Raw genomic sequence first — 21906 nt, forward strand, 5'->3', positions numbered from 1 at the left:
CTAATACTTTATCATGAAAAATTTCAAACATATAGAGCAGTTGAAAGACTTGTACAGTGAACAACCGTCTACCCACCTCCTAGGTTCTACAGTTGTTAATCGTTTGTTACATATGCTTTGTCATATATTTATTCATTCATCTCTCCACCCATCCATCTTGTTTTTTGATGCATTGCAAAGAAGCTGCGGAGTTCACTCTACCTTTAAACACTTAAATAAGCCTATCATTAACTAGAGTTCTATATTTTTGGCTTTTTTTAGGTTAAATTTACGTACAATGATAAGCATGGATCTAAAGTGTACATTTGCTGAGTCTTGACAAATGCATACAGCCATGTAATCCACACCCCAAATAAAATATTTCCCATTTTTTCATTGAAGTATAGTCAGTTTACAATGTTGTGTCAGTTTCTGGTGTGCAGCATAATGTTTTAGCTATACATATACATACACATATTCCTAATAAAATATTAAAAGAATATTTTTGTGTGAACACTGTACATGGACTGTTTCACTTCATCTAAGCTTTGTTTTATGTGTTGAATTTAGCCAGGTAAAAAAATGAATAAATAAAATCTTAAAAAAAAAAAAAAGAACATTTTCAACACTCCAGAAAATTTCCTTCCTCCAGAGGCCACCACTATTGTGATTATTTTTTCACCATTGATTAGGTTTTACCTGTTCTAGAATATCATACAAATAGAATCATGCAGTTTGTATTCTTTTGTATAAGGTGTCTTTTAGTGTAACGTCTATTTTATATTATCTATTTTATACTGTGTATTAGTGATTTGTTTTTTCTTATTGTTTTGTAGTATTGCATTGTGTGAATAAACCACAGTTTATCCATTTTCTTGTTGATGGAACCCACAGGCGTTTTAAATATTTTGTATTTGTTGCCAATGTTTTAGACCTGAGTTCAAATCCTGCCTTTGCTGCTTCCTAGGTGTGACCATCAGCTGGTTACTTTACCTCTCTGAGACTCTGTTTCCCTATCTGCATAATGGGACAAATTGTAGCTATTGCTTATTGAGTGCTTACTATGTACTTGCCTGGCACTGTTCTAAGTGTTTCACATGCATTAGCTCATTTAATCCTTACAATACTCCATGAGATGGGGTATATTACTACTCCCATTTTATGGATGAGGAAACTGAGTACCCCACCTGGGTTGCTGGGATAATTCAATGAGATAGGGCATGTGAAAAACACAGGATGCTATTTGGTAATTAAAATGTAAAAGTAAACATTGGCTATTGTTTTTTATTTTACCTTACTGGCCCTTGGAAGCATTTAAGTTTACTACCCAAGTAGGGAACGTATATAAATCCATGGGAGTAGGATTTCCAAATAAAATACAGGATGCCCAATTAAATTTGAATTTTAGAAAAACAATGAAAAAAATTAGTGTAAGTATGTTACATGCAATATTTGACACATATTTATACAAAAAAATTTATTGTTTACCTGAAATTCAAATTTAACTGAGCATCCTACATTTTAATTTTCTAAATCTGGCAATCCTACCTGAGAGGGAGTGACCTCATTTTGCAGATGACGTAACAGTCTTAAAGAGGGAAAACGATGAGCCAACAAGTTGAGTCTTAAGTGGTTTCTTTAGATCCAGATCTGAGGCTCCCAGAAGACTCATCCAGTGTCTTCTCTCTATCAACCCACAGTTTTGCCACTTTTCAAGTCTTTCCCTGCCTCTGGCAGTTGAATGCAGACTGGCCCCAGGAAGAGGGGGATAGCAGCATGACTAGCAGCGTGACTGAGTGTTCTGCAGGGGAAGCCAGTAAGTGACAGGTGGCATGTGGGCTGCTGGGGTTTCTCTCCCCACTCATTCCAGCTTTGCATCCCTGCTTTCTTCTTTCCTTCTCTACCCAGAGGCCTGGGAAACTCCTTCCTTTGCTGGTGGTGGAAGGACTCCCCCAGGCTTCCTGCTCCTGCTCTAGCAGGCTAGGTCCTGTCCAGGCTGACCTCACTGTCCAAGGCAGAAGGAGGTGTAGGTGGCTCATGGCTTTATTAGCCACCAGTCCTGCATTCTGACCAGGCCGAGACTAGACTGGCTTCTAGATCAGGGAACCTGGGAACCACATCCACACAGCATGGGAGATGAGGAAATGCCAAGACTGGGATTCTCTGCCCTCACCAACTCACCTTCTCCTTGGAGAACCACCAAGTACCTACATACCCTGGATTTCCTAGAATCTTTACAACATCCTCAGAGGTAGGATCTATTATTCTCACTTACAGATTTTGCCATTGAGGTTCAGGAGATTTCCCTAGGAACCCCTGAAGCAAGTTTTTGACAGTCAGTACTCAATTCTTGATGCTTGTGCCTCTGAAGAAGCCTGGATTATTAATTCTGCTAGGTTCTGCCTCCCAGATCAGAGCTAATCCACTCTGTTGGCATTAGCAAAAAGGTTAGGATAGCATAGTTGACCCAGCATAGTAGTTCTGAAAATGTGATCCCTGGGCATCAAGATCACCTGGGAACTTGTTAGAAATGCAAATTCTTGAGCCTAATTCCAGAACTTTCTAAGAAATTCTGGGGGTGTTACCTGGCAATCTGAGTTTTAATAAGCTCTCCAAGTGATTCTGATGCACTCTAAGGTTTGAGAAGTTGGCATGTGGTAGAAAGATGCATTTTTGGAATAAAATGAGTATACATTTAAAATTTTTTTTTGTTTTGTTTTAAGTAAACTTTTATTGATATATGTAATATAAATACAGAAAAATACACAAATCATAAATATGCAGCTTGATGAATTTTCACAAAGTGAACATGCCTGTGTACCAGCACCCAGATCAAGACACAGAACATTTTTAGCAGCCCGAAGAAGCCCCTTTGTGTCTCCTTCCTGGTATTATCTCCCCTCGAAGGTAGTCACTATCATGACTTCAATCACTGTACATTTAGTTTTGCCTAGCATATAGCTTAAAAATTGTAGATGAAGACAGAATCTGGAGCCAGAGGACTTTGGTTGGATTCTTGGTTCCTGGTTGAGTGATCTTGGACCAGTCATCTAATCTCCTTGAGACTCATTTCCTTCTCTGTATAATGAATAAAACCTTAAAGTCATACTATGTTCCCCAATCTTGCCTAGTGACAAGAGTCACCTAGAGCATAGGTAAAAAAACCCCACATTCCCCATAGCATACATTATTTTGTGTGTGTGTGTGAGATTCAGTAGTACTTTGCCTTTATTCTTCTCACAGAAATTTTATTTTGAAATTGATTGACTTTATTTAATTTTTTGATTCCCATTGTCTTTTTAAAAAAACTTTATGTATTTATTTTACAATACCATATTTAAGATTGAAGTATAGTTAATGTTTAATATTATATGTTATAGGTATATAATATAGTGATTCACAATTTTTAAAGTTTATACTACAGTTATAGTTACTATAAATTATAAATCATGTTGTACAATACATCCTTGTAGCTTGTTTTATACCTGATAGTTTGTGCTTTTAATCCTCCACCTCCATCTTGCCCCTCCCCTATCCCTCTCCCCACTGGTAACCACTAGCTCCTTCCCTACATCTTTGAGTCTGTTTCTTTTCTGTTATATTCACTAATTTGTTGTATTTTTTTAGATTCCACATGTAAGTGATATCTTACAGTATTTGTCTTTCCTCAGAGCATACATACATTCTTAATAGGACAATTGGTTAGGGGTGAAGAGGAATTAGACAACTTTGTAAGCATAGAGATAATATATATGGTACATAAATCCATAAAAAGTCTATTTGTGATATTAAAATTTCATGGGGGAGCTTAGGCGGAAAATGTCTAAAAATAGTCCTTAGATGATAATTTAAAAAAATGTTGAGAAACACTGTTCTACAGCAGTGATTCTCCAACTGTGGTCTGTGGTTAAAAGTGCAAATTCTCACCTTCACCCTCACCCAACCCCAGAGTTACCGAACTGGAAATTCTGGGGGTGGGACCCAGTAATCTATGATTTAATAAGCCTCCGGGTGATTCTGATGGGCACTAAAGTTTGAGAACCACTGCCCTAGACAATCTGAATGGGGTAGGGTTATAGGAATTTCTTTAACAAGCTCTCCTAAGGTACTTTGAAGAAAACTTTGACATGGAGGATTTTGAAAGAACTTTGAAAAGTGTAAGTGACTTTCCAGACGGTAAAATACTATTTTTATTAGGAGGAAACACGGTAAAGAATATTAGCAAAGGTCACTAATTACTGAGCACTTAGTTGTGACTCTGACTCTACTTGCACAGCCTATTAATTCTCATGAACAACCCGTGAAGGAACTTAAAGAGGGTGGGCTCTGAAGCCAGACTGCCTGGGTCTTATCCAGCTTGTGACTTGGTTCATGCATCTGTAAAGTGGGGGAAATGAAGGTATTTCCCTTATAGATGTGTTGTGAGGATTAAAGTTTATTGATCAGCTCTTAGAACACTTGCCATGTTAGCACCACTTACGTGTAAGCTATTTTCATCATTCCTAAGCAGCACCCTGTTAAAAGTGGGTTTGAACCCAATCAGTGTAATTTCTGGGTGTACTTTCTTAAGGACTAAGCTGTAGTTCAGTGGTTCTAAAAGAGATCCCTTCACCAGTAGCACACCAGAAAGCTTGTTAGAAATGCAAATATTACATCGTATCCCAGATCTGCTGAATTCGAAACTGTGGGGTTGGGCCCAGTAGTCTATAAGTTTTAACAAACCCTTCAGGTGATTCTAATGTACACTAGAGTTTGGGAATTGCAGCTACAGTCTTTAGGGGTCCTGGTGTGTGGCAGGGAGGGTTTCAAAAACAGAAACAAAAACAAAACCTAGAGCTACTGGGAGCAATCCAAGAGTCCCTCCCACCTAGGGGAGGGCAAACTCCGACCTGGCAGTGCTCACAAGCCTCTGCTAGCGTTTCGAGCCGATGGCTGGCAAGTGCGCAAGGCCTTCTGGGCTTGTAGTTCGGATCTCTCCCAAACTGGAGGCGCCTGCGCGTTGTCCGCCAACTCGGTCTGGTTGCTGTGGTCGGGGCTCGGGACCGGCTGCCATCTTAGTCAAGGGACTGGAGAGTCGCCGTCGCCCCGAGTCCCGGTAAAAACCCGCGGGCGGATTGGAGGCAGTTCTGGGGAGAGGAGGTATCTTGGATGAGGGTGTCTGAGGAGAACGAGGGTTGGAGGAGTGCGGCGCGCCGACCGGGACTCCGGAGGCAGGGCTGCTTCCTCTTCTCGGAGCCGGTGCCCGTGGGGGACACGGGGAGCTCGGGCAAGTGGCAGGGGACCGGCGGGGGGTGGGTCGGCCGGATGGCTGAGAGGCCACTGTTGGGCTCCGGCGTCCAGAGCCCCTCGCCTCTGGAGCGCCAAGTTGTGAGAGCGCTGGGCCGGGGCGGGCGCCGTCAGGGTCCGGCCCCGCGCCCCTCAGCCCCGCCCGGGGTCCACTCTCCCGCGGCCCGGCCTACGCGCGGGGCCCGGCAGCAGCGGCCGGCGTGGACGACGTGGCCCTGCAAGGGGCGGCGGCCGGGCCCACCTGCCACCCGGCTGGCTTTGCGGAGAATTTGTGGAGCTTTCCGTCGCGAGGGAGTGCCCAGCACAGCGGCTGCCTCCCCTTCTCTCTTCCATTCCCCTCCTCCCTCCATTGTCCCCCAGCGTGGTGGTCCCGGCCCCCGCGCCTTACTCGGCGCCCGTCGCCGCCCGGGCTCCGCCGGCGTCTCCCGGCGCAGAGTTTGCGGACGTGGAGCTGTCACTGCCCTTCTTCTGAGAGTGCCCTTTTACTTTAGCAGAGAGAAGAAAAAAGTAGTCGTGAACGTATTCTAAGGGTCGAAACATGATGAGGACATGACTTAATGGGGACTAAGGGGAAGAAGTCAAGTTTTCAGGTTTAGCTCCGGGATGTGGCTCAAAGAAACACAGGGTCTGGGCGCCCCAGGTAGACGTACGGCCTAAAGTTCGAGATGGAACCAGGTGAAATGGCAAACTACTCGAAATACGTGTTTTTGCAATAACAACTCAACTTGTTTTCTTGTTTATATTCGTATCTTAATCTTGTTAGATTTTCTGCCATTATTCTACAGCTTCGGTATACTTTTTTGGGAGAAGGGTGGGTAAGGGAGAGTGGGATTTTTCTTTGAAAGTTAACGAGGCACCGGAGCCAGCCGCCTATCATTGTATTTAGGAGTCTCCGCATCTATTACTCATATAATTAGATCTTAAGGAAGTACTAAAGGCAGTGTATCTCCACCTTCAAAATGGGCTAAGGATTTGTTTCTCAGCCGAAATAAAGTTCTCATGACGGATCTGGTGAGAACCTGCACTGTGTTTTCATAGGTTTACTCAAGGTACAATTACTTCATTTTTAAGATTTTTAAGTGAAGGTGGAAAGTCAACTACTTTTTTGAACAGTTGAATGTAAGTTTTTTTTTGGGTGTGAATCCAAAAGGAATTCCTTCATCTTCAACATGTGTCAAGTCAACAGATGTGATATGAAATAAACAAATGCAGGATACTTCTTCACTGTATTCTAGAGTAAATTATTTCTGCATTCTTTAAAGAAACATCTTTAGACTTACTGGAAGAGACAAACCAGTACTCCCCAAATCTGGCAATTAGAATAATAGGGGAACTTTTTTGAAAAGTAGAAATTCTGAGGTCTCATCTCCTGAGATTGATTTTGATGTTTGGGGCAGCCTTGACAAATTTATTTCTGAAACTTGCCTCAGGCAATTCTTATGGTCTTGGGAACCACTGAGGCAAATAATACTGTAAACAAACCAAAAAGTTTTGAGACGGAAAAGGAAGTAACTCGTTCTGTCTTGGTTGACCTGAGAAGGAGGAAGGGGAAGGACCTGCCCCTGGACCTAAGTTGGGTCCTAGGTGATGAGTAGGAGTGTGACTGGGATGGGGAAAGGGAAGGACAGAGCAGACCAAGGAAACACCTTAATGCTGTGTGTAAATGCAGAGGATTGTGGAAGAAAAAGGGAGCAAAGAGGGGGATGTGAAACCAGAAAGGTGATAGGAGGCAACTATATAAAAAGTTCTAAGTATAGTGCAAAAAAACTTGTTTTATATTGTTATCAATAGATACAGGTTTTTAAACAGGGAAGTGATATGAGTACATGTTTGTTTTAGAAAGATTGCTCTGGTGATAAGGTTGAGAGGATGGAAGAGTGGCTGTTGCAGAGGTCTAGGTGATAAGTGAAAAGGCTTGACCTTGTAGAGAGGCTGTGGGGAAGATCAAGGGATTGGATTTAGTTCTTGACTAGTGCAATATTGTTGCCCTGTTTTTGTATGACGATTTTTTTTAGTGCCAGTCTGGATAAAGGACTTTTTCTGTCAGAAGAACCCATTAGCAGATCTAAATAATACTGCCAGGTTATATATGTTAATGGTATCGGATAGTATCATTTATTAGCATCCTTGAAAAATTAGAACCAGGTCAGGTGCAGTTTGGAGGAGAATTTGGAGATTAGACTGAAATTTATGACTGTAGATACCATTGATCTAAGCTTGTTAGAATTGTTTTTCTCCCACCCTCAGAATCTTGGTATTATAATTTTTTTTTGTTTTTAAAGACGGTGGTTTTTTTGGGGGTGGGAAGGGAGGAGGTAACTAGGTTTATGTATTTATTTGTTATTTTTTTTAATGGATGTACTGGAGATTGAACCTAGGACCTCATGCATACTAAGCACACACTCTACCACTGAGCTATTCTTCCCCTCTCCCATTAGAATTTTAGAGTTGGAAGAGATTGCAGAGATTATCTAGTCCACAGTGGCAGATATTTTGTTTAATGGGCCAGCTTTCCTTTGAAGTAGCTGCCAGAAACCCTGTGTTGAGAAAGATTTTGGTCAGATGGGTTCTCTGGAGAAGTGAGTTATGATTGATTAGTGATGCCTCCTGTGGGCACAGTTATTTAGTGGGTGGTATATATGCCAGGTATGTGCTATTCTGAGCCTTGTCCAACCTGTTAGTTTTCTGTTTGTTAAAAAAAAGTCCTAAGCAAGTTAAATAATTTGTCTAAAACTAGCTAAGAATCAGAGCTAGAAGTAGAACCAAGTTTTGTAACTCTTAGGCTGTTGTTCTCCAGTGTGCTGAGATGAAAGTGTGCCACTAAAGAGCTTTTGGTATTAGACCAAAAGAAAAAAGTATTTCTAGCCTGTGCCTCTTGACTGTTTAGGCAAGAGTTTAACAAGGAACTTTGGCCCAGAAGTGAGTTTTGTTGGATTCATTCTGGCTTAAGAAATTTGTGTTAGTAGGAAGTAGTCACCTCCCCTGCCCCCCACTTCCTCAATTTTGGGTTTTGGGATTGGTTTCCTTTATATGAGTTAAAGCAAAAGTGTATAAAGTTTTTTTTCCTCCTCTATTTATAGCACTTAGACAAATTCTGGGCTCATAATAAGCGCTCAGTAAAGGCATGTTGATTTTTGTGGCTGTAAACGATACTGGCTTTGAGTCAATATAAATTAGCAAGCGAGAGGTTGCAGAATTGAATTGCAGCATTTCTCTGGTTGACAGGTCAGTCCTCAGTTAAAAATGTTTGGTTGGAAACTAGTCTCACTACTAGAAGTAGTTAACCAAAAGCTGCTGTTCTTGCCTCTATCCTCCTTCAGTCTGACAGCATTCTGTCCTTGAAGAACTGCTGCCAGCTCAGCTTTTTTTTTTTGTCTTTTCAGAACTGACTATGCTCAGATCCTTGAGGTGCTTTGTATTTTCTTATCCTAGGAGCTTCCAAGTTATAGAGACTGTCCTTAGCGTGACCCCAGTACGTAGAATATGTGTTTATATGGCTATCCTCATTTTGCCATGCAGCCATCATACTCAGATGGAGACCACCTCATACTATGTATGAGTCATTTTCCCCTCAACTCACCTTCTTATCCTGCTTGCTCCATCAAAAATTATCTATCCCATGAAACTTTTGAAAGGACATTGTGTTGTCAGATTTCCAAGGTCATCGCTGATCCAGTGTGTTTAACTATACGAATAATGTGTTAATGGACCCTCCCTCCCCTCTCAGGTAACATGCATGTAACAGTGGCCTTCTGGAGACAGCGCCTTAACCCAAAGAAGTGACTCCGAACGGTGAAAACTTCAGGTATAGTGGCATGTCTGTGAGGGAGACTGGGGGGCAGGCATGGTGCTGAGGGTGAGCCTTGGTCATATTAACTGCTGTAGGAAGGTATGGGGAGAGACCAGTGTTGATGCTGGTTACATCAGTTGATTGACGATATAGGCAGTTTCCGCTAGGATCTGAAACCCAAAGCTGCTTCTATTCTACAAGGATTAGCCTGTGAGCCACTTGGAATTCTTAATTTGGGTCCTCTGACTTCTGTGTTTTTCTAGCTTCGTTACACATTCACACACTTTTCCCACTTGTTCTTTTTATAAACATTTATCTCTGTAGACTTGTCAAGACATGTGCATGTATATAGTTTAAAAGTATAGGAATTAAAAAGAAGGCAATATAGTGCAGTGGGAAAAGAACAGAGAGCATGGAAAGGAAAGGTCTGGGTTCTGGTTTGATTCTGCTGTTGACAAACTCTGTTAGCAAATTATTTAATCTTGACCCAGTTAACATAGCTGTAAAATAGTAGTGCTGATTCCTACCTGCCTCCCTGGCATTGTTGTGAGGATCAAATAAAATAATCCATTAAAACTTTTGAGAAAAGTGAGTTCACAATTTAAGGCATAATCTAGAGAAGTTGGCAATAATAGTGAAAAATAAAACACAAGGACAGGACAGACTCACTTTAAAAGATCAAGCAAGAGAGAGAAAAATATCAGGAGAGAGAAAAGGAAGACTACTGGCTAAGAAAAAAAGTAAAGGATAGAAAAAGTCAAACAGTAAGAGAATAGGGAGTGAATGAAGTAGAGCACAGGAATTGGTAGGTGAGAAAGCTGACTAGGAAGAGAATGGTCCCTTTCATTTGCCTATCCCTAACCTTATTGTCATTGTCATTACCACTTCCCTTCACTTAAGTGTTCCATCCATACTTGGATTTGTATCTCCACTGTAAACATCAACATTTATTATTCATTCAACTGTGTGATCCTTTGTGTTCAGTTTGTATTTTTGTTAACTAATTGCCTTATAAATGCCAAGAGACCAAGGCTGTGATTTGCTTATTATGGTGTCTCAGACCAGTGCTATAATCCAATGTGCGCTTAATTTGTTCTTTTTTATAATTATGCAGAGAAGGGAGGGAGATGGTTGGGTGCTTTGCGAAAGATACTAGGAAAGGAAAAGACGAAAAGTAGATAAATAAGAGATGGTAAGCGGAAGAATTCTCAGGATAATGAAAGACATGGAAATTAAAAAAATACGTAGAACAAAAAAGAGATGGTGTTATCTGCAGTTAAAGGAACAAAGCAACTTTCATATCTTTAATGGTGATATACTACCTCCCAAAAAGTTGTGTACTGGCAAAGATCATTCTTCATACCAAATACCTTTAAAATATTTCTAAATGTATCCACTTCATCTTGAACTCATCTTTGTCAAAAGAGAACTAGTCCAACATACAGGAGCCTGGGTTCTAGCCTTGGTATTGTTACTTAAATTCTGTGAGCTGGACCAATCCACTTAAATCTGTAGACTTCATTACTTGTCTATTGAAAGTATGAACATGATGCTCTTTCAAGTTCTTTCTGGCTGGCTCTTTGATTATTCTTTGTGCCTCATATGCCGGCTCACTAATTTTTCAGGGCTTTGTTTATATCACAGTATAGGACTGGTCTCAGAAATATCTTATAATAAGACTTCATAATACCCAGTGCTTTATAAATGAGAAGCCATTTTAAGTTCTTCTTTAAACATTGGTGGAGAGACTTGTAGGAGACCTAAGTGTAGAATTGTTAAGTTTGTAATATTCAGCAAGCATTTATTGAGCCCCTGTTAGGCTAGGTTCCAAGGGGTGCTCTGTCTAAAGGATTTTGTGTTTTTTGTCAGGAAAACAAACTTGTTCACTAGTAACTGTTGTAAAAAGCAAAATGATAAATGCTGTAATAAGGGTTTCATTACGTTGCAATTTTGGATATTTGGATTTCTTAGTGTATATTCCATTAATATAGCTGAATATATGCCAAGCACTGCTTTGTGGGAGGCATTACTGGGACTCGTGATGGAAAAAACAGTGTCTGTCCTTGAGAAACTTACAGTTGTTTCCACATTTGCAAACTGTTTATCCTAATAGATATACCCTTCTGCCCCAGGAAAGAGAGGAAATTTTGTGCTTTATCATCACTTTATAGTTTTAAACTAAGAATTCATCTGCATATTGAGCTTCTCTTACTCCAGAAATAGTCTGATAACAAATATATGTGGTTTTATTGGATTTCCCAAACTTTCCTCTTTAAATTACAGAGAAATTTTTAAGACAAGGAAAAAAATCCAGAAATGCCATCTACATTTAGGTGAACTTTGGGTTGTTTCTTAGTCATTTGTGCAAAAAAGAGTAGGCTCTAAAATTTAGTCTTTTGAGTCTTTGTTCCAGACAGTCCATTCAGCTGGTCACAGAGGAAAGGATGGTAGTCTAAAGGAATCATATTGTAGGGGTTAACAGTGTATGCTGGAGTTAGATTGTCTGATTTTTGAATTTTGGTTTTACCATGTACTGGCATTATGACTTGGCTAAGTTGCTTAACTTCTTTGTGCCTTAGTTTCCTCATCTGTAAATTGGCAATAATAATAGCATATACCCATAGGGTTGTGTGGATTAAATGAAATAATGTATTTTTGCATGAACAATAGTTGTCTCAAAATAAGCATGAAATGTTAATTACCATTATTATGTTGTTACCATTGTTGTTGTCATTATCACATTATCATCATCACCAACCTTGTCTTTCTTAAAATTATCATCTCAATTTATAAATTCATTCAGTAAATTTATCCAGGGTGAGCACCATGAAATCAGATGCCTACAAGGGCTAGATGAATATTTTGAGTAGTATAGCTAGATCAGATTGAGACTTAAGTGAATTAGGGAATTCATGTCATTGCAGTGGTACAGCTGTTACACAGCTTTGGCTTACTTTTTTTTTTTAAATTGAGGTGAAACTCATCATTTTAAAATAGATAATTCAGTCTGTGTCACTTGTTCTAGAGGTGTGTGTAGACAGAGTGTGGCCTGAACATCTTTTTCTAAAGAGAAGCTAGAATTCCAGATTTTGTGGGAAATTTTTATTTTTAAATGTTGGCAACTTAATGAATTCATAAAAACTCTGTGGGCCAAACAAATCACCACTGTGGACAGATTTGTCTTGTTGGTTGCTGCTCTGCATCCTCAGATCTGGGGCTTGACTTTTTGCAGCATAACTTGTGTTCCCTGCCCTTTGGGAAGAAAGTTCTTACCCACATAGAGATTTTAAAAGTAAGCAATACCTTACAGCAGTCTAGGGCTGAATGAGGGGTATACAGAATAATTATTAAGGCAAAGAGGACGAGAGAAGTTAAGATTGGGTTTCAGAATGGGCAAAACTGTAGAGGCAGGAATGGACTTGTGACAGTGCAAGTGCAGTGAACAGATAGTTGGAATTTAGATTAGTCTGAAGAGAGTTTGTGTGAGTCTGGTAAGAAGATAAAGTTAGGAAAAATTAAGAGACCAGTGATGGCAGAAAAGTTTCTATTCCTTTTTAGGTTCTTTGGCTGGTCTAATAATAAAGACAGATTAATAGGAGAGAGACAGATTGATTTCTTAAGTATAGTACAGGAATCCCATTAAAGTATGAGACTCAAAGGGCAGCCAAATAATAGAGGTTTATTTTATGTAAACATTCTGAGCTAAGGAAAGGGGTAAGTGTCTGGGGATACAAAGGGAAGGAAGAGGCCTTTCACTGGAAGAGGAGAGATATTTGGAAAACAAAGGTTGCCCTATAATACAGCTAAGTTTCTTAGATAAAAAGATATGTCTGGTAATAGTTCTCTTCGGGTAGAGGCCTCCTTTCCAATGTAAATTTAGGCAGTTGAGGGGGTAGGTAAAGAGCTTTTCCCGAATCTGTTGGCTTTTGACTGTCTTCAGTGCAAAATAATCCTTATGCCCAAAGTGGCACATTTTGGGGTGACAAATTCTGCTCCCCTTCACCAGCTTTCTTATTTTGAGATAAACTTGAGTCCTATTGAATGACAGGATGAAATGATATTTTATGAAGATTTGTTGGGTAGTATTGAGTTCTCCAGTATTAGTAGGTTTGGTAGGGTTTGAAGGCAGGGAGGCCAGGCTAGGGAGGTGGTAGTGGGAATGGAAGAGGAGGGACAAAAGCTTGTATTTGGGTCACCCTGTAACAATGGGACCCTGCAGTAAAGAGGGCACATTTTGAAAGCTTTTCCCCTATTCTTTCTTCTGTAAAAACTAGCGTATGCAAAGGTAATAGTTAAGAGGGTATCCCTTTTTTTCATGTTGGAATGTGGATCTTTGTTACTCTCAGCCCCAGAGCCCTCCTTAATGATCGATAACATAGTCTTATGATTTCCTAGCTTGGGTAAGAAGAATAGAAAGAAAAGGAAAAATCGAAGTAATTCAACTGCTTATCACATTTCTAGTTTCAGATTTTTGGTGATCTCAGTTAAGCTCTGATAAATATCTGTAGACTTAATTTATACGTGGAATTTTTGTATTTGCCAAGGTTTGGAAGCACTGACAGTTTTTTCATGGAAAAGATGTAGAATTTCGTTGCAGAAACTTGGCATAATAATTAACTCATGATTCAGAATGTTTAATGAAACTTATAAATGTAGAAAGGTGGAATGTGTTTATTCTGTATAACCTGAGAAAGTGATTTTTAGGATTTAATTTTCACCAGGTCTTTTGTTCTGTTTATATGTTCTCATTAACATTTTCTTGACATAAACAGTAAAATTATTCCTTATTCTTGACTAAAATGCGAAATGTAGTTATTGTAAGTAGTCTTTTTAGTAAGTAAGCTGAATATTGTTAGATATACCCTGAGTATTAAGAATATTTCAGATGTAGCAACATTTCCTTTATTGATGAATAAGAATACTGAACTGAGCCTCTGAAAATTATACAAAGTTGCTGCCATCATAGAGATATAGCAACAGCTTCAAACTGAGCTAAATCTAAATCTCATTTAATGGAGAAGGGATTTGGGGTTTTTGTTTTTGTTTTTGTTTTGTTTTTTTAAACTTTTGAAGCCTGGTCTAACCTAGTTTTGGGGGTTCATTTGTTCTGAAAATTAAAAGGGGATTTTAGGTGGTTCATTTAATTATAGGTCTGCTTTGGAAGGAAAGGAACATGGAAGAGGGATTAGCTGCATTTACTCCTAAAGAAAATTAGTAATCAAAGGGAAATGTTAGATTATCTTTTTTTTTCTTAAATTTTTGGGAGGAAAGATAGTTACTATAGGTCTTAATTAAAAACTATATTCTATATATATTAAAACGTGCAGAACCTATCTACTGCTGCTTTTCATTGACCAGAATGTTGCTGACATTTATTTGCTGTCATTTGCTCTCCTTTTGTCTTTGCCCTTCAGGGTTTAAACTTTTTTCCTTTATTTCATTTTGCTCGGGTTTTGGGAGGGTATGGAGGTGTAGTGTGTCTGTTCAGTCTGCCCTGTTAGTTGATTTTACTATACAAAATGATGTGTTCATTTCTAAGGGCAAAGAAAATAATGAACTTATCTGTCCTGATTATTTTTGGTTGTTTGTTTCTTATAGTGGTAAAACAGACATAATGTAAAATTTACAGTTTTAACAATTTTTAAGTGTTCTGTTTAGTGACCTTAAATTCATTCACATTGTTGTGCAGGTAATACCACTATGTATCTCCAGAACTTCTTCATCCCAAACTGAGACTCTGTACCTGTTATTAGACAGTAACTCACCATTCCCTTTTCCTGATAACCACCATGCTACTTTCTGTCTCTGTATAGAATTTGACTATTCTAAGTGACATTGTACAATATTTGTCCTTTGTGTCTGGCTTATTTAACTTAGCATAATTTCTTCAAATTTCATGTTGTAGCATGTTCCAGAATTTCATTCCTTTTTACAGGCTGAATAATCCATTTTATATGTATACCACATTTTGTTTCTCAGTTTACCTATTGATGGACACTTGGGTTGCGTTTTGCCTCTTGTAAATATTGATGCTATGACTGTGGCCGTACAAATGTCTGTTCTAGTCTCTCCTTTCAGTACTTTGGTGTATTCCCAGAAGTGGAATTGGTGGACCACATAGTAATTCCATGTTTAATTTTTTTTTAACATTTTTTTATTGAGTAATAGTCATTTTACAATGTTGTGTCAAGTTCCAATGTAGAGCACAATTTTTCAGTTATACATAACATACATACATTCATTGTCACACATTTTTTTTTCACTGTGAGCTACCACAAGATCTTGTATATATTTCCCTGTGCTATATAGTATAATCTTGTTTATCTATTCTACATTTTGAAATCATGTTTAATTTTTTGAGGATCCACCATACTGTTTTCGGCAGCATCTATACTGTTTTACGTTCCTACCAGCAGTGCACAAGAGTTCCAGTTTTCTACACTCATGCCAACATTTCATTTTTCTTTTCTTTTTTCTTGTTTTCCTTTCTTTCCTCCTTCCTTCAAGGATAGTCATCCTAATGGGAGAAGTGGTATCTCATTGTGATTTTGATTTGCGTTTCTCTAGATTAGTGATATTGAATGTCTTTTCATGTGCTCATTGGCTGTTTGTATATCTTCTTTGGAGAATTGTCCAAAGTTCTTTGCCCATTTTTTAATTATGTTGTGTGGCCTTTTTGGTGTCTTAATTATTTTGTAGGCTGATGCCCACATCTTCTGGGTCTCTTGTTGTTCCTCCTTCTTTACTACTGTTGCCAAAGCAGCTAGAACCGTTCTCTAATATAGTTCCTCTTGTCCCTCTAATATAGTCCTAAATGTTTGAAAGGTTAAAAGTAGTGCTTTCTGGAAAGGTGAAGGTTGGTTGGGGCAGGACCTTTATTATGTTTTTCTCTAGTTTTGGAATTCTCTGTTCTCTTTTAAACATTTACTTGGTGGGGTAAACATTTGTAAAGGATTAAGCTATTAAGCAAAGAAGGCCCTGTGTCATCTAAATTTCATTTTGAAGAAGGAAAATGTAGGATTTTATGAAAGAATTTTGGCTCTTACAGGGCCTACTCTTGTTACTGTTTGCCTAAGAAAATACAAGTCAGCCTGAGGAATCCAGACAAAAGGTTTACCTTTTGTAATTCTGAAGGGAAGAAAATGTTTTAATCATTTCAGTGATTCACTTACTTGATTTTCTGTGATGATTTTGAATTTCTTATTTTGAGACTGTGCTATTTGTTAGGATTTTTTGTTTTTATTCAAGAGGGATTTGGAAGTGGTCCTAGACTCTATATATTTTAATAATTGTGAAAAGGACCAAACTGAGTAAGTTCACATACAGCAATGACATAAGTATATTTTTAAAAATTTGTTTCCCTGTTTTTTTGTTTTTGGCTCTTTTGTGGAACTGTGGTTTTAAATCATGAAATTATTGAGCAAGGCTAGAGATCTCAGTTTTGGGTTGCATTTTCTGTTCTAACCTTGGACAATCCATTTTGATTAATAAGAGTTCCTTGTGAACTCTAGATATGTCCTTTATCGGATATGCATTGCATTTTACAGATACATTCTCCCTGCCTTTTGCTTGTCTTTTCATTTTCTCAATGTCTTTTGAAGAGTAGAAGTTCCTAATTTTAATGAGGCTTAATTTTTTCAATTTTTTCTTTTACGGATAGTACTTTTGGCGTCATACCTAAGAACTCTGCCTAACTGGGCAATCCATTTAACTTTTTTGGATTTCCATTTGTGTATCTGTGAGAACAAATAAGATGTGTGTAGTGTTTTGCCTTCTTTGATACGATATTTTTATTCAGTTCCTTTTAGGATTCAGTCAAAGTAGAGGAGGTAGTCTTGGAATAGAATACTAAGGTGAAAATCTGCAGACCCAAATTGGAGTGTAGAATTTGTTTCTGCTTTCATGAATAAGTGGTAGTTTGTTTCCCTTCTCCCAGTATTTAGGGCTTTTGGAAGTACATGATTCTTTTTCTGATTTTTTTCCCTCTGGGTTTTTAATACAATCTCAAAAATGAGTTTTGACTTCTTTTAATAAAAATGCATGAATTTGTTTATAAATTATAGACGTTACTCAGTAACTCATTAGTATTGAAATCTAAATAGTTCTTAAATACTGTATAAAAATGATCTGAGAAAGATGTGCTGGAAGGATAGGGATGGTGGCTATCTAGGGTCTTATATTTTGAGGAGAATTAATGGGTTTTAAGAGATGATCAGAAACAAAAGAGTTTCTTGGGAGCCAGGAAATTCAATTTTATATTTAAGTAGGCTGTATAATTTCACACAAGTGTTGTTTGCAAAAGAGAACAGTATTTATAGTAGCACAACAGTAGCTATATTTATTGTGGCATGTAACATCCTTTAAACTCTAGCAGTAAATAGTCAATCAAAGCCAGGACACAACTAGTGATAGTAGTTAATATTAAAATGTTCATCAGAAAACCTTGGGGAGAACAGAGAGAAAATTGCCTTCTAGAATGCTGGGTACAGAGTTCAAACCAGCAAATGAATGCTACAAGTTCTGATTTTGGTTCAGGTTTCCTTAAGCTCTTTCATTGTATCAAACTTGAAAGTTGTACCTTCCTGTTTTTCTCTTTGAATAAGATAACTGCCTTTTTATGTATATGCTTTAGAATCCATACTGGATTTCCCTTTGGTTGGAAAATGTGAAAGAACTTTGAATGATCTGAGATCATTACATGATGTTCAGAGCCAAGGCGTCACTGTTGTGGGGGGAGAGAGGATGGTCCACATCCTGCCTTCCTCTCCAGTAAATAGGAAATTTTCTTCCCCATCATAAGTGGGTTTGAATTCATTTCCTCTTCTTTTGTTGAGAAATTAAGTTATGGAAATGAATATTTACCTTCTACCCCAACCCAAAGAACTCTTATCCTCTCTGGTATTACCCTTGTCAACTAATATATCAAGGCCAGCTCCTTTGCTCTCCTTTGGAGAATGGGATCTAAACATCGCTCCTTAGTCTCTGCTAGGGTGGCCCCAGTGAACCAGAATTTGTTTTTAACCTAGCTGAGTAGTATGGCTACTGGTTGCATACACAAGAGTTACTACTAACTCCGTGGTTCCACTTCCAGCTGGATTGAAGGCAGTCACTAGTAGTGACTGGTGAATGAAGACAGATTTTTCAAAACAAGTCCTTTGGTATGCCACTGTTTCATTTGGGAACATGGCTGAGTGGCCCTATCCACAGGAGACTACTCAGTATTTACAGTTACCATGTATGCTTCTGTATTTTAGTAAGGCTCTTTGAGAGTTTTGCTTCATTTGGTTTTAGTTCTCTGAATACCACTGTGTACTTTAGCTGTTTGAACTCTGTACTTTCTGCTTCAACAAGCAGTTTTTTTCCTTATTGGTTTTGTGTGTTCTCTGAAATATCTTTTTGGTGGCTTCTTTTAAGAAATTCTAGGCTTATGTGAAATTATTGAAAGGTTTTCTAGGTCAAAATAGACATGGCCTATAAAAATAGCTGATTATGTTGGGTATGTTATTTCTGAAAATAAACCAGACAAACTCCATAATACCTTGGCTGTTTAATAATTTATCTATAAATAGGATATGTATTTTAAAATAAGGCTAGAAATGTAGTTTGTTTGTTGCTTATGGGACAGGGTGTTACTGAAATAATCTTGTGAAATGTGTCTATCTCTTTCCACATTTTTCTTTCCACTGCCTTTCAGGAAGATGTTAAGGTTAGTTTTTACTGCTGGCAATGTTTTAGCACCTTCTTTTTACATTAGACGTTCTGTCACATTTTTCTAGTGTGATAGTAAACATTACTTAAAATAAATGATGTAAAAGTATTAGGAATTGACCCTATTTTAAGTTTCTTTGTAAGTGACTAATAGGTAGTAGATATTTTAATATGGTGCTAGATCTTAGATTCATACTGATACCTTCCGTGGTTCAAGTTACAGTAGTTTAGTAGGTGAAGATACAGACTCTACACCACTATATTTGATTGTGAAAGATTTTTTAAAAATCATGTGAAAAATCAGTTGTTTTCCATGGGAAATTCATGTAGAGTCATCTATCTTCGTCTCTGTATCTTACAAATTTTAAAGCTGTCGATGGAGGCAGTGTTGAAACTGGCTTTAGAAATTGAGTGTTAGGAGGAGGTTAGAGGAGGTGAAAGAAGAATAAATTATAAAATGAAAGGAACATTTAAAAAGATAAGTTAATCTAGCAGTGAGGTATGGAGGTAGAAGGGAGATGCTAGACAGGAAGGATGGGTCCTGGACCCCAAGATACTCCTCAAGCAGGGGATCTGATGTCAGTTTTTTGTTGTTGTTGTTTTCTCTTTTTATTGTAGAAGCTAGATTAAGAGCAATTTTTTTTTTTTTTTTGGTCATTCACATTGGGAATACTCTTTGTAGTCAGGTTTGTTGAACTGTAACTCACACGTAGCAAAATGCATCCTTTTCAGGTATCAGGTCTTTGAATTTTGACAAACACTTGGAGTCTTTACTTGTGCTTTTTTGTAGTCATTCATCTCTCCCCAAACCCATCCCCTAGGAAGCACTGATGTATTTCCTGTCCCAATAGCTTTGCTTTTTCTAGAGTGTCATGTGAATAGAATCATAGGGTATACTAATTTTGTAGGACTGCCATAACAAATTGCCATAAACTGGGTAGTTTAAAACAGTAGAACTTTATTCTTCATAGTTAAGGAGTCCAAAAGGCCAAAATAACGTGTCAGTAGAATTGGAACCTCTCAGAGGGAGAATCTGTTCTATGCCTCTCTCCTAGCTTCTGATGGTTGCTTGCAATCCTTGGCATTCCTTGGCTTGTGTGTACATCTTTCCAGTCTCTGCCTACATCTTCATCTTGATTCCGTATAACTTCATCTTAACTTGATAAACTCTGTGAAGACCTTATAAAACCAAATAAAGTCACATTCTGGATTCTAGGTAGATGTGAATTTTATGGGAGACATTGTTCAACCCAGTACATAGTATATGTAGCCTTCTACATTTTTTTATTAACGTTTTAAATGTTCTTAAAATTCATAATACAGATCCAGCAATTCCACTCCTGGTCATATATCTGGAGAAAACTAAACAGAAAAGACACATACACCCCAATGTTCATAGCAGCACTTTTTACAATAACCAAGGCATGGAAGCAACCTAAATGTCCATTGACAGATGAATGAATAAAGAAAATATGATATAGTATGCAATGGAACACTATTCAGCCATAAAAAGGAATGAAATAATGTCATTTGCAGCAACATGGATGGACGTAGAGGTTATCTTACTAAGTGAAGTAAGTCAAAGAAAGACAAACATCACATGATATCACTTACATGTGGAATCTTAAAAAAATGGCACAAATGAACTTATTTATAAAATAGAAAGAGAAAACAAACTTAACGGTTACGGGGGAGAGGGGTGAGGAGGGGATAAATTGGGAGTTTGGGATTGGCTGATGCAGACTACTATGTACAAAATAGATAAAACAACAAAGTCTTATAATATAGCACAGGGAACTATATTCAATGGCTTGTAGTAACCTGTAATGAAAAAGAATATGTGTATATGTGTGTGTGTGTATGTATATACATACATACAAACATACATACAAATAAATAAAAAAACAAATAAATAAAACTGAATCAGTATGCTGTTACCAGAAACTAATACAACATTGTAAATCAAAAAATAAAAAATCAAAAAAAATTTATCATACAATAAAACTGGCATTTTTGGGGGTTGCACAGTTATATGAATTTTAACACATTGATTCTTATAACTAACACCACAATCAGGATACAATTCATCACACCAGAAATCCTTGTGCTGCATTTTTTTGTAGTCAATCCACCCTCAGCTCTTAACCCCTGGCGGCCACAAATTGGTTCTCTGTTCTTTTAGTTTTGTCTTTTGGAGACTGTTACATAAATGCAATAGTACATACGTAAACTTTTTGAGACAGTTTCACTCAGTGTGATGCCTGTGAGATTCATCCAAGTTGTTGCATGTTCCTTTTTTTCTTTTTCTTTTTTTTTTTGGTGAGTAGTATTCCAATGTATGAATGTACCCTAATGAGGGAGATTGGGTTGTTTCACATTATTGGCAACTATGAATAGAGCTAATATAAACATTCCTATACAGATTTTATATGGACATAATGTTTTTATTTCCCTAGGCAGGGTTTCTCAATCTTGGCACTGTGCCATGTTGGGCTGGATAATTCTTTGTTGTGGAGGACTGTCCTATATATTGTAGGATGTTTAGCAACATTCCTGGCTTTTGCCCATTAGGTAACAGTAGCAACTCCCTGCTTCTCACACTGCCACTGTTAAATTAAAAAAAAAAGAATCTGAGAGGACAAAGTAGTCTCTGATTGAGAACCTCCACACTAAGGCAAATACCTAAGAATGGGGTAAGAATGGAGTTGTTAGGTCGTCTGATAAATGTGTTAAACTTTATAAATGGTCAGAATGTCCACATTGTCTGTACCATTTTGCATTTCAGCCGGCAGTATATGAGGACGCTTAGCATCCTTATCAGTATTAGCAATATTTTCTTTTTTAATCATTCTAATAAGAGTGTTATGGTATCTGATTGTGATGGGATACTTTATAATTTAAAAGAAATCAGTTCTGTATTTTGAAAAAATCAAATCTATAGAAAAGTTGAAAAAAATAGTACAGTGAATACCTGTAAACACCTTGCCTATATTGACCAGTTAATAACCTCTTGCCACATTTACTTTCTTTTTCTAGATAGATGTACTTTCAGTTTTGCTGAACTACAAGGAAGTCATTTGCAGCCATTATGATATGGCCCCTAAACACTTTTGCATTACTTCTTCCAAGAAAAAGGATATTTT

General features: G+C 37.9%; 1 protein-coding gene across 4 annotated transcripts in view; it reads left to right on the forward strand.

Moving 5' to 3' along the window:
* The first annotated feature begins 4925 nt into the window (after positions 1-4925).
* ITCH (itchy E3 ubiquitin protein ligase) overlaps positions 4926-21906 on the forward strand; it is a 93407-nt gene continuing 76426 nt past the window's right edge. The window contains exons 1-2 of one of the 4 annotated variants that reach the window (XM_010960836.3): positions 4926-5074; positions 8993-9070. The gene's annotated coding sequence lies outside the window, so the exon portion shown is untranslated. Of the gene's footprint in view, positions 5119-8992; positions 9071-21906 lie in introns of all 4 variants that reach the window. The other 3 variants (XM_010960837.3, XM_010960838.3, XM_010960839.3) reach the window with 3 other exon arrangements.

Source organism: Camelus bactrianus, chromosome 19 (assembly GCF_048773025.1).
Source record: "Camelus bactrianus isolate YW-2024 breed Bactrian camel chromosome 19, ASM4877302v1, whole genome shotgun sequence".
NCBI classification, from domain to species: domain Eukaryota; kingdom Metazoa; phylum Chordata; class Mammalia; order Artiodactyla; family Camelidae; genus Camelus; species Camelus bactrianus.